The following is an 11,689-nucleotide window of genomic DNA, read 5'->3' on the forward strand; positions in this document are numbered from 1 at the left end:
ATATTATATATATATGTGTGTGTGTTCATGTCAAAGGCTAACCTCACCAGCGAGCTGTCGACCGAGGCAAATTGACTTTAGATATTTAGAAATTCTTTATTGACTTTGTGATTGAATTCAAGTCCCTGGTAGTTATATGACTGCCATAGTGAAGAATGGCATGGGGCCAACAACCTCATCCCAAAAGACTTGTTGAAAATCACAAGGCTAAAGTCTTCTGAGCCATCCCACCTCTCCCAGAGGGAAAAGGACGTCTAATTAAAAAATTACACAGAGGTCTTTTTCATAAATAGTCTTTTTTTATTCAGTATCACTGGACGACTTTATTCGTCGAATCCAAAGGTAAAACTGGATGGAAGAGCGAATTTCCAATAAAAAATGTGCCGTAAAAAGCATCCGCTAATACAGTTTTAAGTATTGGTTACAGTGACAACCATAAATAATGATGTTATGAGCAACATTTTTGTTGTACACTGCACTAAAAAGGAAGTTTTTTTCAACGCATTGAATTCATTAAGCAGACCTTCTTCATATTTGTTTGGTTTTTGTTATTAATGTACCTTGTGTTGTTGTTAAGGTAGTTATCTATTTGTTTCAGTTATTACCGGCTTTTGTTGATGGGAATAGTTGTAATATTACTGAGAAGTATTAAAAATTATTTTGATTATGAAAGTAATTTTGACTATGATACTTTCCCCAAAGCATCATAATACCGACAAGATAAGAGTTCATTTAGGCCCTTTTTCACAGAATTCTGTTCAGTGAGACCTGCAGATATCATAAATTTGTCTGGGTATGTGTATGTGTGTAAGTATGTGCGCACACGCATGTGTGTTGTTTCTGTTGAATTATTATGTAGTGGCCTTTCATAATAAAAAGAAACAAGTGAAAAATGCGACGGAGTTTCTTCGGCGCAGTCGAGTTTTCTGTACAGCCGCGGCCCATGAAACTCAGCCACGGTCCGGTGGTGGCCTCAGCCACGGCACATGAAATTCTTAGCCGCGGCCCATGAAAATTTAAGCCACGGTCCGGTGGTGGCCCATGTTGTTGGTACCTGTTGCGGTGTCAGAAGTACGATTATGGCTAATTTTAACCTTGAATAAAATAAAAACTACTGAGGCTAGAGGGTTGCAATTAGATGTGTCTGATGATTGGAGGGTGGATGATCAACATACCAATTTGTAGCCCTCTAGCCACATTAGTTTTTAAGTTTCTGAGGGCGGACAGAAAAAGTGCGGACGGACAGACAAAGAAGTCTCAGTAGTTTTCTATTACAGAAAACTAAAACTATCAGTGTGCTGGCTTCCTCTTAAAAGCATCGTACTTCATCTGTAGTGACTCCATTTCCACAAATGAGGCATTTCCATTAAAACGGTGTCTGTCCAACGTAGGCCTAAATAGCGACAGGAAAACGCCATTAATGATAATATTATTCTTTGACGCCACAATTGAGAAGTTTCACTTTGTATCTCACAGTGAAAGAGAGAGAGAGAGAGAGAGGGTGGGTGTGAGTCTTAAGATCCTAGGACCTCCTTCAGACGCTGATTACATCTTTCATCAGAACCTCCATCACTTGTAGGAGAATTGGATGGATTGAACGAGACCTCTCGAGAAAATGGGAATTGCCCGCAGGTGAGGCGGTTGTGTACAGGGCTCGGTCGCTTCGGTGAAAATCAACTCTCCTCGCTCTCTCGTTTCTTGATTTCACTCTTTTTTTTGTTTGTCTGTAACTATTCTCTTTAAAGCAAATGGAAGTTTTTTTTATGCTATTCATGGGAAGGATTGACTTCTACGAATCTTACTTACACGCAAGATCGAAATATTGTTAATCTTTTGGACATTTCTTGGAATTTTTAGGGATGCAAGGATCTGTAAACGATTCCTTTCGTGAAAGAGGAAAATCCCGTGGATTCGTGTAGCAGAATGAAAGGAAAGATAAGGAGTATACATTTCTTCAAGTATACTTTGTTTCCTTTTCACTTATTACGTAAACGCTTCAAGTTATGTTTTTTGAATGAACTATCTTATGTGGGACAACATTTTTTTTTATTTTATAAAAATAAATATTTTTATATTTTATTTAGTATTTTATTAGTTCCGTTTATGCTTTCTTGCATATGCAGTTTTGCTCGTAATTATTCACTTATAATACGTTAATAACCATAATTAAGAGTTAAAAGTAATAAGTATGATCTTTTAGTAGATAATACGTTAATAACCATAATTAAGAGTTAAAAGTAATAAGTATGATCTTTTAGTAGACAATACGTTAATAACCATAATTAAGAGTTAAAAGTAATAAGTATGATCTTTTAGTAGATATCACTTTCAGTCATATGGAAGTTCTTTCTTTCTTCAGAAAGGGCGAAAGAATGAGAGAGTGTCGGTGTATGTGCTCCAAAACATGACAGCAGAAGCAGAGGAAACGCAAAGTCACTTTCCATTAGGATGTTCTGCGTGAATCATCCATCGTTTGGATTTGGAACAAGACCCAGTGCTTGCTCAGCTCGATGCTTGCAACATTTTTGATAGTTCAATGCTCTCTGCTTCATTAATGATTCGGCTCTGTTTCATTTATTCCCGTGGATGATCATGCGAGTGTGCAGCATTGATTACTCCGAGATGAGGACTGAAACAGTAAAGTTGGAAATTTTCTCTCTCTCTCTCTCTCTCTCTCTCTCTCTCTCTCTCTCTCTCTCTCTCTCTCTCTCTCTCTCTCTCTCTCCCCTCCCTTTGAACCCCACGTGTATAACCTAAAATACATCACCTGGAATAAAAGACAGTTGTGGAACTTAAATATCCTCTGGGTGAAAAAGGTGGACATTCCCAGAGAACTGAAATAAAATAAAAGCGTAAGAATAATTAAAAGACCAATGAAAGAATCGCGGGCTTCAGAATAAAATTCGAAAGTAAATAGGCCAATCCAGTCGCTTCCCCTAAAAACACTTTTTCTTAAACGTAGGTCGCTTTAGAGAGCTTACAGTAGACACCCAAAGCGATATTCCATTTTGCAGCCGGTTGGCAAAGCATATATCAGGTGGCCTTTAGAAAGAAGTAACTAAGGGGCGGAAGATCCATCGTTTAATCGGCAAAAAACTACATAAAAAAAAGTATGAAAGATAAATGCGAATCTGTTTGTGACGTTCATTACTACCATTTGACTTTTGAATTCATTTCTCTCGTTGGTAAAGTGATTCGAAGGGAAGAGTTGTTATTTGCAGAGAGAGAGAGAGAGAGAGATTTGTGGATATTAAAACTGGCGTCACAACAAGAAAGAAAGATAAAAGCGAGGGAGAGAGAGTGAGTGATAGAAAGATGAGAGAGAGAGAGATAGAACACGAGAAAGAGAGAGAGAGAGAGACAGTGATAGAAAGCGAGAGATAGATAGAAAGCGAGAGAGAGAGAAAGAGGAGAGAGAGAGACAGACAGTGATAGAAAGCGAGAGAGAGAGAAAGAGAGAGAGAGAGAGAGATAGAAAACGAGAGAGAAAGAGAGAGAGAGAGAGAGGGAGGAAAGAGAAAGAGATAGAAAGCGAGAGAGAGAGAGAGAGACAGTGATAGAAACGAGAGAGAGAAAGAGGAGATAGAGAGAGAGAGACAGTGATAGAAAGCGAGAAAGAGACAGTGATAGAAAGCGAGAGAGAGAGAGAGAGAAAGCGAGAGAGAGAGACAGACAGTGATAGAAAGCGAGGGAGAGATAGAAAGCGAGAGAGAGAGTGAAAAAGGAGAGAGAGAGAGAGAAAGCGAGAGAGAGAGAAAGAGGAGAGAGAGAGACAGACAGTGATAGAAAGCGAGGGAGAGATAGAAAGCGAGAGAGAGAGAGAAAGAGGAGAGAGAGAGAGAGAAAGAGGAGAGAGAGAGACAGACAGTGATAGAAAGCGAGGGAGAGATAGAAAGCGAGAGAGAGAGAGAGAGAGAGCTCCAGTTCCTGTTGTAATGAATGGAATGGATGCTCGCTCTGCAGCCCCGATGGGAGGCACTTAAAGTCGACTGCCCTATAAGCACAATCTGACAGCGACAAACGACACTCTTTTCTATCTCTCATTCGATCCTGTTCCTCCTCCCCCTTACAAAAGCTCTTTTTCTCTCTCCTTCCCTGCCTTACGTTATCGTTGACGGTGAAAGGGAACCAGGCCCAAGGAAAATGTCGCCTGATGAAAGTCTGGGCTCTCCTTTCTGTTACTTAAAACAAAAGTCTGAATTATGGTCGGAATAGACCCTAGTCATTGGGAGGACAATGATTTTCTTAAGTTAGTAGTAAGTTTTCCAATAGGCTGTTTTGCAATGCACCGGTCTCTTCAGTATTATTCCCGAACTAATAATGGTTTACTGTGTGAAGGATAATGTAAGTAGAATACTCACCAGATGTATGTATATAGTATTTTTAAATTTTCTTACCACACACACACACTCTAATACTTTCGGTTTCGTTTCAAATGTTGATTGTGTGCTTACCTTAACAGAAACACCCACGTAGTATTTTTTTTTTTGAGCTAATTGTAAGTATTCACAACCTTCATCAGAGAGGTTAATCGTGACTGGCAGAAGCTTGTGCTTATGATTACAATTCAAATGCACTGGCCAATCAGAAGGAATGCGGATGCGGATATTTACCAATAGGCTTCACAACAACAATATATATATATATATATATATATATATATATATATATATATATATATATATATATATATATATATATATATATATATATATATATATATATATATATATATATATAGAAATCATCAACACACAATCACGTGTGGAACAGAAATAAATTTCTGACTGTCAGAGGATCGAACCCCATCTCTCAGGTGAAAGCAAGGGCGTTATCCACTAGACTTGTATGGCCTGTGATAACGCTTGCCCTTGAGAGACCTGTCTGATCTCAACGTGAGTCAGAAATTTATTATATATATATATATATATATATATATATATATATATATATATATACACATATATATTAACTTTATCATATACACTATTGTTCTGTGCATTAGTAGAATTACTAACAGGACCTCATTCAAACTGGATGGTATCTGGTGAAATATTTATTCAGAAAAGTTACAAACTTTCTAGGACAAATAAGTCCTCATTGTCAAGTAACCGGATGCTTGATAATGAGGACTGTTTGTCTAGAAGGATTGTAACTTTTTTAAACAAATATCTCCAACTAGATACCAACCATCCAGTTTGAAGGGAGGTCCTATTAATAATATACTAACTATATATATATATATATATATATATATATATATATATATATATATATATATATATATATATATATATATATATATATATGACTTTTATCACATCACCAATGATTCATATACAATCAGTAAGCTACAAACGTCCTTTAATATCAATTCGCTCTACCTCGGAAATAATATATTTTCATATATGATACCGAAGGAATTTTTAGTTGATAATAAGTACGCCGTCCCGTGGGCTCGAGACCAACGAAGGACAGGAACTCAGGACTACAGTGGACGCATTAACAATCGGCCACAAGTGAGGTATAAGTGGATATCGGCTCCCATGTACAAATCACCCGTCGAACTCAGGTGTTTGTATTTGGAGACGATATCCACCTACCTCTGCCATGTTGACCGTGTAATGCGTTTGTCGCACGCAGCCATATTATGACTTTTATCACATCACCGTGATATATATATATATATATATATATATATATATATATATATATATATATATATATATATATATATATTAATTCTAATAGCCACAATGCCCTCTTAACTTCTCGAATTCTTCGCGCAATAAAAACGATTGCCCACTTGGCTGCGATGGTGAGATGGTCTATTCCAGCCCTAATAAATATATCTGAAAACGACAGGTATATGTATGTACGAGAGGTAATAGACTTTTATCCTTCTCGTCGTCAGGTCGGCGCAACGACCTCCTTGTGAATAGGAAATGCGGGTTCGCTTCCCGCGACCGGTGTTCACAGGCTCTTCAATTTCTTCTTTCGTTTGGATATTTCGGCATCGTAGTTACAAACATATCCGAAAAAGCGCAAGAATTCCGAAGTTAAGAGGGCATTGTGGCTATTAGAATTACATATGTGTCTGGTAAAAAGTGACCAGTAGATTCTACACACATATATATATATATATATATATATATATATATATATATATATATATATATATATATATATATATATATATATAGTGTCTATAGGATCTTCTGCAGTCAAGTGTCTTTTGGTAGATTTAGATATGATACAATATTTTCTTGGAGGCTTGTCTGTTGGAATGAGTGTCCCTGTGTTCCAGCATCTCCACCAGTGCTATTTTAGATGACCGTTTCTTGGACAAAGCGGATTCTTGGATTATTATTTTGGGGTCCAGGTGCTTTTTTTTAAGGGATGGTGGTTTCTGGTATAATTTTTTTTCTAATGGATGAGAATGAGATGGATGGTCATCTCTGACAAATTCTTTTTGAGATTCACCTCTGGAACCAAGAGGCTTTTGGTTAATTTTCTCTGCGACCAAATATTTTTTCGGATTAGTGTCTTTTTGGACCAAGTATAAGTTTTAGTTTTTTTTGTAAAAGAAAACTATTGAGATGGCTATTTGTCTATCCGTCCGTACTTTTTCTGCCTGCCTTAAGATCTTAAAAATACTGATGCAAGGGGGTTGCAAATTGGTATGTTGATCATCCACCCTCAAATCATCAAACGTACCAAATTGCAGCCCTCTAGCCTCAGTAGTATGTATCTTATTTAAGGTTAAAGTTAGCCATGACCGTGCGTCTGGCACCGCCATAGGTGCCAAAAATATAGTCCACCACCGGGCCGTGGCTGAAAGTTTCATGGGCCGCTGCTGAGAGTTTCATGGGCCGTGGCTGAGAGTTTCATTTAGCATTATACGCTGTACAGAAAACTCGATCGCGCCGAAGAAACTTCTGCGCATTTTTTACTTGTTGAATGGTTGTTTTTACCACGAAGGGTTTTTGGATGATCGTTAACGGGACTGAGTCAGGTTTTGAATGAGGGTCTGTGGCACCTAGTTTTCTATTTAGGTGGTCTTGCCTGGCACCAAGATCGTCTCAAGAACAGATTGTTCATTGGGATGAATATTCCGCGACCGAATGTATTTTTGGATAATCTTTTCTCTGAACAAGTGTCGTTTTGGTGGCTTGCCTGTGCGACCGAGTGTCTTGTTTAGTCAAGTGTCCTTCGACCAAGCATCGTTTTTTTGGATGATAGTCTCTGGGATCCGAGTGTCCTTTTGTTAAATGTCTATGTATCTAAAATTTCCCTTCAGGTGAGTGTCTCTTGTCACCAAGTTTCGCTTTGAATGATCGTCTTTGATGCCAAGCGTTTATTAGATAAGCATGTCTGGCATCTATTATTTATATTCTTGGATGGTCGTCTGTGGCATCAAGTTTTTCTTCCATGAGTGTCTGGTATTAAGTGTTTGTCTGGATCGGCGTCTCTGGGGTCGAGTATCTTGTCAGAGGAACGTTTCTGCGATTTAATGTCCTTTGAGATGAGTGTCCATAGGATAAGTGTCACTGAGACCGGCTGTTGAATCATTTTCTTTGGGTGTCTGAGCACGAATGAATTGGAATGATGAGAACATCAGCGGTTGGAAAGTAAGTCTTCATTTTTCAAAATAAATAAATAACTAAATGAATAGCACGTGGGTCATCTGTTGGCTCCCAAAACTCTCCTTGAGTATCAAAGTCTACCTTAGTTTAACCAGACCACTGAGCTGATTAACAGGTCTCCTAGGGCTGGCCCGAAGGATTAGATTTATTTTACGTGGCTAAGAACCAATTGGTTACCTAGCAACGGGACCTACAGCTTATTGTGGAATCCGAACCACATTATAGCGAGAAATGAGTTTCTATCACCAGAAATAAATTCCTCCTACTCTTCATTGGCCCGTCGGAGATTCGAACTCGCGGCCAGCAGAGTGCTAGTTGAGAACGGAACCCACCCGCCCAATGAGGAACTGTTTCCTTGAGTATCATGATGCTCAAGCTTTCCCCCAACATTACTTTGTATTACACCATGAGGAAATGCCAACAAAACCACAGGGCAAAAACTCATAAACTTTCCCTTAGTTTTACAATGGTAGTGGAATCGCTTTTACTGTATTTCTGTAGATATCATTTGCTAATTTCCATAACGAGGAGTGCAAAGTTTACTGTCACTTATATGTTTTTTTTTTTTTTTTTTTCAAGCGATTACAATTAAGATTGGATATAAAATAACTTAATGACTAAACGGGGACGTTCGTGCACAGTTATGAGAGGGAAAATGGCATTTGAGAAATATTTACGTGTAAAGGAGATTAGTAGGAAAAGGGTAAAGCGAGGGATAAATAGTGCATGGAGAGGATTAGGAATGAGAGGCGAAGGCGTTTGCTGTCTGCCGGTCTCAACTTCCTCGAAATTTCTTTACGTTTTCACTTTCTTTGTAATCAGTCTCACATTCGTAACTAGTCCCATGCCCGCATAACCGCACTGTTTTTCGAATGCAGTTGCCGTGAAGATTCAGCTTATTCAGGATTCATATCGAATTCAAAACAGTTATCGTTCGTTCTTAGTCTTTAAAGTTTCTCCCTTTTTGATTAGGTATTATTCCTTATACAGTATAGTACGCAAAATTCAAGACATGAAAACATGGAAGACAAAGAATAGCATGAAAGTGGAGCTGTGTATATCCTTTGTTTTTCCTGGCACGACTGAGTTCAATCTTTCGAAGCACATCTCATATGAACCTCGCCTTCATCCGAATTGCTACATACTTCGGGCGTATATGACAGCATGAGAAGGATTTTATTCATCTCTCCGTTTTACTCATTTCTTTTATTCACTGTCTTATTTTACAAGAATTGCGTATAATGTACTGGATTGATCTAAGACGCTTGAACTTCTGTTCCCTACTTCCAAAATTCCTCCCACAATATAAATAGATAATGATCATAATTGCTCTTAGACTTTTGTTCATTTTCAAAGTAAATCAGAGGAGAACGTTGTCCATTCCCTCGTGAAATTAAAGAACGTATATCTCTAAGGATGAGGAGAGAGAGAGAGAGAGAGAGAGAGAGAGAGAGAGAGAGACTTGGAACAAAGTAGACTCACTCACAAGAATTTAAGCTGTAATTTCCTGTCACGAAGAAGAAACTGGAAGTTTTCCCCCGTCCTTTTCCATCTCGCTATTATGCCTTTGTATTTTACATTGTATTTTATGTATTAAAATTTCAACGTTCTTTGCAGCGGAAACTGTAAACTTCATACAGAGATGCAAGATGTATTTTCTTCTTTCTAATCCTTCGATATAACTCAGAATATAATATTTCCCTCGCCACCACAAAAATGAGCTTAATAACTTTCCCTTCCCATTATAAAAAAAACTGGATCCTTTTTTATTAACCAAGAGTACAATTATTTCAAAGGAAATTCCATTTGATTTTTCCTTTCCCTCACAGGGGTGCACTTTTGATACAACAGTTACAAATGCTTATGTACTGTATATCTTTTATTTTGATATAATTTAGTCGGTATCCTGAATAAAAGTTCCTCGCTCTGTGCGATGCTTGAGTAAAAAAAAAAAGTAACGAAATAAACACTTTTTTGTCCTGATAATTAGTACAGATGGGGAACTCTGTCGTACTGAACTTCAGTACGTTATACAGAGGAGGTTGGTGATGATAGCTGGATAGACAAGTAAACAGAAGAGAGAAGAGAGAGAGAGAGAGAGAGAGAGATTAAGACATGAGTTATATACTCCAGTTTCTCTCTATTGTCAGTTACCAGTAAGAATAGAATACGTATGCATGCGTGTAATATATATATATATATATATATATATATATATATATATATATATATATATATATATATATATATATATATATATATATATATATATATATATATATATATATATGTGCGTGTGTGTGTATGTGTGTGTGTTGGGTCTTTTTGGAAAATATTTTGATAATTTTCTGCCTTATCTTTACGTGTTCATTGGTGTCCATTTTTGTGCCTGTGTGGAAGTGTACAGAGTTACAAGGAATGTTACCATATAAATTCTTTTTGATCTTAAAAATAATATGTATGCATGTATGTATGTATTTGTTTAAGTACTTTTCTTGAAATGTCCCGTTAGACATATAAAGGAATTTTAAGAAGTCACTATACGAGTATATCGGCCAATACACATCGGCCTCTCGAGACGAGGGCCTATGCTTATTGCTATGTAGTGGATCATTAGAATTTCCTGGTTTCTACTAGTGGACTTTTTAAGAAAAAATAAATATACATTCACCAATCAAACCATATTTCTTTCAACATTATAATACGGCTCACCGAATGGAGCTGGATGTATTCATAACATGAGGAAGATTTTGTATATCGTAACATTCCTTGATGCTCTGTACTTTCCCACGCAAGCACAAAAATGGATACCGGTGAACAAGAAATATAAGAGAGAAAATTGTGGAAATATTTGTTCAGAGAGACCCAACACATTATGATAAAATTACGAAAGGCTCCTGTGTTTCAACAGATAACTCCATGATGTCATATTTCCCATATATTACAACCAATCTGATGATGAATGTAGATGTAAAAAAAAAAGTAAGATATCTCGATTGAGTGTCATCTAAGAAAAGAAGACTTTTGCTGCAACATTTCAAATAATCGAATGATCTCCATCCATTAAACTGTAGCCAATTAGACTCTTAAGAAGAACTCCGTTCACAATAAAAGAATGTTTTGCTCCTACCTCTTATGACCTTCAAGTTTAAAGGCACGAGATATCGAAATGGTCTTCTTGTTCACAATTTAACCCTTGACGGGGCTGCTGTAAGTGCGCTCCCCGTTATACAGATCTGGCTCACTTAAATCAAAAGAATTGATGTCAAAGCAAAAGAGACTTCTATTTTTTTCGACGTTTGTTATTCCTGATCCGCAGAATATTTTTTTCCATGCTTCACATACTCTTTTGATAGTCTGATTGATTGATCTTCGTTGTTGTTAGAAATTCATTTGGTGATTAAATTGAATTTTTATAACAGCTGCGACGTACTCTTATTTTTACTTCATTTTCGCTAAATCGAGAATTACTGGTAACTCGGCAAGTTCGAATCAGCCGTGACCATATGAACTTTAATACAGTAATTTGTATTTCAAGCAGTAATGGATGGTAATTTATTGGATTTTTTATTTTGATTTTTACAACAACCGCGAAACCCGTAGGGGGCTAGTGCCGTCAGTGCACCTCACGCGGTGCACTGTAGGCAGTACTTAAGGTTCTTTGCAGCGTCCCTTCGGCCCCTAGCTGCAACCCCTTGCATTCCTTTTACTGTACCTCCATTCATATTATCTTTCTTCCATCTTGCTATCCACCCTCTTATAACATTTATTTCTTAGTGCAACTGCGAGGTTTTCCTCCTGTTACACCTTTCAGGCCTACCTTCTCTCAATTTCCTTTCCAGCACTGAATGACCTCATGGGTCCCAGTGCTTGGCCTTTGGCCTAAACTCTATATTCAGTTCAGTACAACAACCGCGAAATACTCGTCTTTTTACAAGTCTTTTGTGTGAGTCAAAACTGTTGTGACTACAAGTTCTAATCAACTGACTAAAATCGTTTAACTATATATATATATATATATATATATATATATATATATATAT

Source organism: Macrobrachium rosenbergii, chromosome 51 (genome assembly GCF_040412425.1).
Source record: "Macrobrachium rosenbergii isolate ZJJX-2024 chromosome 51, ASM4041242v1, whole genome shotgun sequence".
Classification (NCBI taxonomy): Eukaryota; Metazoa; Arthropoda; class Malacostraca; order Decapoda; family Palaemonidae; genus Macrobrachium; species Macrobrachium rosenbergii.